Genomic DNA, 6000 nt, shown 5'->3' with positions numbered 1-6000 from the left:
TAAAGGGAGGGGAAATGAATATGGGAACAATCTTTTGGACTTGATACAGAGGATTGTAGCCAGGGTACATGCAGAGAGGTTGGTCTTGTAGGGAAGGGTCATTTCCTTATAAAAGATTGGAGGAAAGGAGGAAAGAGTTGGGCATCACATCAAGTATTTTAAGATGAAAAGAAAAAGAGAAGAGGAAACTCACAACAAATGGCCTCAATCTTCTCAGTAAAGTATGAAGCAAGGTTGACAGCTGTGAGAGTGAGGGGATGGGGTGCAAGGGGGCTTTGAGAAGAGAAAGTTTAGAAGGGTCCCCCTGGGCAGTGGGAGAGAGAATCTGTTTGGGAGGAACCTTACTGCCGAGAGTCCAGTTTAGACTAGGTAACAAATTTGTAATAGACTCAGTTCAGCTGTGACCTCCCCACCTAGCAAGGCATGGGCAGGGGTAAGATTGAGTGCAAGGGACTAGAAAATAAAGGGCAGTATAGTGAGACATTGAGTAACACTGGGATAGTGAAATAATAATAGTCAAATGAGAAAACATATAAAAAGCACTTAAATAAATGAGCTTTGTTACTAACCACCACCCCCAACACCACCACCAATCTCCCCTGTTCACAAGGCTGACACTGTCTCTGCTCCCTTTGCCTGCCTCCCCCCATCACAGCTGGGGCCGCTGAAGCCCCCATCTGCCGCCTCCCCCACCCCTCCCACACAGCTAAGCAAGGATCACTAACAGGTTGGGTATCTATCTCTTTTCCTCTCCGCTAGTTCTGTGTCTCATTGAGCCTATAACTGCTTCCCACCCTCCTCAGGTTCCCTCTCACTATCACGCCTCTGACACTGCCTCTTCTAACAGCAGTCTGCCTCAACCCCTGAAGGTGGAGGGAAGAGAAAGAAAGAGGGAAGAGAGAACTCACACCTTCACTTCCCCTTGGAATCACTAGCTTGTCCCACCAGCTAAAGGAAAGGCCAGCAGCACAGACTCCCATGCCCTAAGCCTTGTCACAAGTAAAAAATCATTTCAAAAATAAATCTGAAACCTATCGTTATCATGTCTCTTAAACTTAAACTTAAACTGTGACCAGATTCAGGAAAAATGACTAACTTCCAATCCATTTCCTGGGGTGCAGCTTTAATAGGGGGCCCACTTCTCTCCCCCTTACTCCATCCCTGCCTCTGTTTTATCCCCATTCCCTGCATCTGTCACTCCTTTCTCATTCTTCTCTTCTTTCTCTGCCTTCCTCCTTCCCACGCCACCTGGCCTCTACCTTCCGTCTCCCTCCCTCTTGCTTTTTCCCTCCTTCTTCTCCCGAATGAGTAAATGAATGAAGAAAAAGGCCCTTTTAAAAGTGCTTGTTACACACCAAGCACAATGCTTACAAATGGAAAAGAGAGTCTCTGTTCTCAAGTATCTCACACTTTAATGGAAGAAGCCCTTGATTCAGAGTAGATGGCAAGGGATCTTCGAAGGCACTAGCAGGTCAGGGGGCAATGACAGCAGGTTTTAGAGATTTAGAGAGTTTAGGACAGGTGTTAAGAGCTGATGGCCTTCCACTTTGTCAGAACAAATTGGTGACTCCCTGCTCAACCAAGAGGTGTAAATGGGAAAAGGAGCATGGATCTTAAGATCCAAGAGGTGAAGAGGGCCCCGGTTGGAGCCTGATGTGGGGGAGGTAGCTTGGGAGGCCTGGGGATAGAAAGGAAGAAAAGTCCCCTCACCCAGCCTAGTCCTATGTGCATCCTGAACTGCATCTGCCCCCCCCACCTCTCTTCCCCTTCCCTCCGCTTTATAATATTTGTTATTGTTATTAATGACACATTTAAACAGACTCTAAGATTTACAAATTATCCTACAGATTGTAGAACTTACCTTCCCATCCTCCTCCCTCTCCCTCTTTCTCTGTTTGTGTGGAAGTGCATCAGACTGAGTCTGTGACTGGCTGAAAAAATGTTTCCTCCTTCTCAGCCTCTGGGGCTCAGAGCAATTCAACTGAATAAACTCTCTTTGGGGTAAGTCAATGGATGAAGACTCTTCCACCATCACTGAAGGAAGGGAAGGAGCTTCCTCAGGAGGAAAAAATTCTAGATAACTGAAGACCAGAAGTTGCAAGAGGACAGAAAAGAAAATGGCAAATTAATGAAAAGATGAACTTTTTAACCACAGTTATACCATAAGACTGCCCAGGTGTAGTCCTGACTTACCAGATGGGGAGGAATATAGGGTTTCCCATAAAAAAGAATAGAAAAGCCAGAACCTTAAAATTCTCCAGGACAAAGGGAAAGGCAAGCTGGTGCAGAAGTAGGAGATCAGGAGTCAGAGCCAAGATGGAGAATAAAGGCAGGAATTTGCCTGATCTCTCCCCAAACTGCTCCAAATTCCTTTAAATAATGACTTTAAACACATTTTAGAGCACCAGAACACTCCAAAAGAAATAGAACATATTCCAGCTGAAGGCAACTTAGAAGCTTAGCAGAAAAGGTTTGTGATATGGGAGAGCCCCAGCCCTTGCCCAGCTGGGCCAATGAATCAGCAGTAGTACCGGTGGCTTCTGGACCTCTCAGTTCAGGACACCAGGGAGGACCTGGAAGGTCAACAGGAATGGTCTGTGGAACCAAGGCAGGAGTCCAGCCTGCAATCCCAGCCCAGCCCAGCCTGGCCCCAGCTCCAGCCCTAGCCCACAGCATCAGTGAGGTGGGACCTCTGAATCAGCAGCAGGGCTGGAGGCTTCTGGACCTCTCAGGCTGGGGACATCAGGGAGGACTCAGAAGTCAGTGGAGAGGGTCTGGCAATGGAGCCTGGTGTGCAGTCCCAGTGCATCCCTGGTCAGCAGAGTCCCAACTCCAGCCAGCACACTGATCTCACAGCTCCAGTGGGGCAGGGACACTCCTAACAGCTCCAGGGCAGAAAAGAGGGCTTGTGGTCAGGTTCTTAGAAGGATCTCTGAAAACAGCAGCACAAAACCCCTGAAGCCTGGGACAGTGCACCCTCCACCCTGGAAACAAGCCCTACTTTAACAGAGTTACAAGCCTAGTGATAGGCTAGGAAAATGAGCAGAAAGCCAAAAAGTTTCTGACCATTGAAAGTTATTATGGACAAGGAAGATCAAAACACATGCAGTAGATAATAACAAAGTCAAAGCTCCTATATCCAAAGTATGCAAGAAAAATAAGACCTGGGCTTAGGCCATGGAAGAGTTCAAAAAGGAATTTGAAAATCAAATAGCAGAGATAAAAGAAAAATTAGGGAAGTAACTGAGAGGTGCAACAGGAAACACAAAAAGCTAATGAGGAGAATGCCTTAAAAAGCAAAACTGTCAGTTGAGAAAGGAGGGACAAAAGCTCACTGAGGAAAATAATTCCTTAAAAAATAAAATTGACAAGAAGGAAACTAATGACTTTATGAAAAATTAAGATACAATAAAGTAAAAGAAAAAGAAAAATAGGGGAAAAAATGTGAAATATCTCACTGGCAAAACAACTGACCTAGAAAATAGATCCAGGAGAGATAATTTTAAAATGACTGCTCTACCTAAAAGTCATGATCAAAAAAAAAAAGAGCCTGGACATCATCTTTCAAGAAATTATCAAGGAAAATTGTGATATTCTAGAACCAGATGGTAAAATAAAAATTGAAAGAATTCACCAATCACCTTCTGAAAGAGATCCCAAAATGAAAACTCCCAGCAATATTATAGCCAAATTCCAGAACTCCTAGGTCAAGAAGAAAATATTGCAAGCAGATAGGAATTTGTAACTCATTAGAACATTCTCATTATTATAGCAATTAGAAGGTATATACATGGACAGAGAGCACAGGTGTAAATTGAATATGAAAGGATAATATCTTTTTTTTTTTAATGATGAAATTAAAAGGTGAAAGAAATATACTGGGAGAAAGGAAAAAGGAAAAATGAAATGGTGCAAATTATCTGCCATAAAAAAGAGACAAGGAAAAGCTTTTATAATGGAAGGGAAGAGGGGGAGAACTGGGAATATGAGTGAACCTTACTCTCATCAGAATTGGCTCAAATAGGGAATAACAACATACATAATCAATAGGGAGATAGACATCTATCTTACCCTGCAGAAAAATAAAATGGAAATGGTATATGGAAAGTGGAGGAGGGTGATTTAAAAAAGAAGGCATATTGGGGGAGGGAGTGCTCAGTAAGTAGCAAAACACTTTTGAGAAGGGACAGGGTAAAAGGAGAGAGAATAACTGGGAGGAAATACAATTAGCAATAGTAGTTATAAAAAAAATTTTCAAAGCAAGTTTCTCTGATAAGGCTTCATTTCTCAAGGATAGAGGGAATTGAGTCAAATTTATAAAAAACATAAGAGTCATGCCCCAAATGATAAGTGATCAAAAGATATGATCTGTACCCAAAGGGCTGCAAATTCATGCATGTACTGTGACCTAACAACAGCACTACCAGACAGGAATACCAAAAAAGATTTGGAAATGGGAAAAAGAAAAGAAAAATGACCTATTGTACAAAAAATTATTTAGAGCAGCTCTCTTCTCAGGACAAAAAAAGAAAGAAAGAAAGAAATTTAGGGAATGCCCTTCAATTGAGGAATGGCTCAATAAGCTGTGGCACGTGTTTGTGAAGGAATATTATTGTTCTCTAGGAAATGATGAGCAGGATACTCTCAGGGAAAAATAAAACCTTGAAAAAAAATAATAACAATAATATTAACTAGTTAAAAAAAAAAACAAATTAGACAAAAAGATTAAGATTTTTGTGTTATCCTAGGTGAGTACCTCACCCTCATTAAACCCCAGTTTGCCCATTTGTAAACAAAGTTCTTGGATTACCTAAGGAGTTCTTAACTTGGGGTTTGCAGGCCCCCAAGTGTCCATGAGTAGATTTCAGGCTGTCTGTGAACTTGAAATTTTTAATATTTTGATAACTATTTCAATATAATTGGTTTCCTATGTAAGCTTATGTTTTTAAAGCATTTAAATACATCATTCTGAGTAGGCTCTGTAGGCTTTTGCAAGCTGCCAGAGGGCTCCAGAATATAAACATGGTTAAGAATCCCTAGCAAAGATGATCTCGGAGGTACCTTCTAGTCCTAAATCTATGAGTCTATAATGCATTAACCAACTAATCTATTATCCTGCAGGTAACAGTGTTTAAATGCACATGACTCAGAGAGGTCTTTAAAAGAGCAGAGGGCCTTGTGTACCTGTGATAAATGATATTGTGCATGATTCATAGAATTATCAGAGCTAGAAGGAAGCTAAGACACAGAATGGTGGAACTGGAAGGAACCTTTAAAAATAATTCAGTACAACCCTTCCATTTAATAAAGGAACCTCATAAGGAATAAGGCACCCAAGTTTGCAATGCAAAACCACAATCAGTGGAAAAATTAGCATTAATATCTTAGTCTTTTAATTTGCAGGCCATGGCTCTTTCCAAATACATTTATTTGAGGACTGTGATACCCAGATAGAAATATTCCTCCCCTCTCCCCAAGTTACTTATGTGTCTATGTGCCCAGAACTTTTTCTGGGGCTCTACTGATACAAAACTCCTGGAAACAGCCCTCCTCTTCTCCATGGTCTGCATATTTGCCTCCTCCTTTTTCTGTGAACAAGAATCACTGTAAGTCTGTTATGGATAAAGGAAGGTCTATGTAAATGCTCATTTGTGACGGTAAATTTTCCGAATGGGGGCTGGTTGGCTTGGAAGCAGCTGAACAATGGTTGAAAAAGCAAGATTGAATCCTGGCAGAGGAGTGAGTGGCAAGAGAAAGGAAGCTGGAAGACAAGGATGAGTCAGAAGGACAACTATAGAATGGGAGTGTGAAGCATCCGTTTGAGGTTAAGTGACTAGAAGCTTGGAGGGAATCACAGACTCATATGACATGTCACAGTTTGGAAGGGCCTTTGAATATAGATTATAGAACTCTGACTCCAAAAGAGACCTAGAACCCACAGGGTCAGAGCTGGAAGAAACCTTAGGACATGAGATATGAGGCTATCAGAAGTTGGGAGGG

This window comes from Sminthopsis crassicaudata, chromosome 2 (assembly GCF_048593235.1).
Source record: "Sminthopsis crassicaudata isolate SCR6 chromosome 2, ASM4859323v1, whole genome shotgun sequence".
Taxonomy (NCBI): Eukaryota; Metazoa; Chordata; class Mammalia; order Dasyuromorphia; family Dasyuridae; genus Sminthopsis; species Sminthopsis crassicaudata.
Note: the sequence above shows the minus strand (reverse complement) of the source record.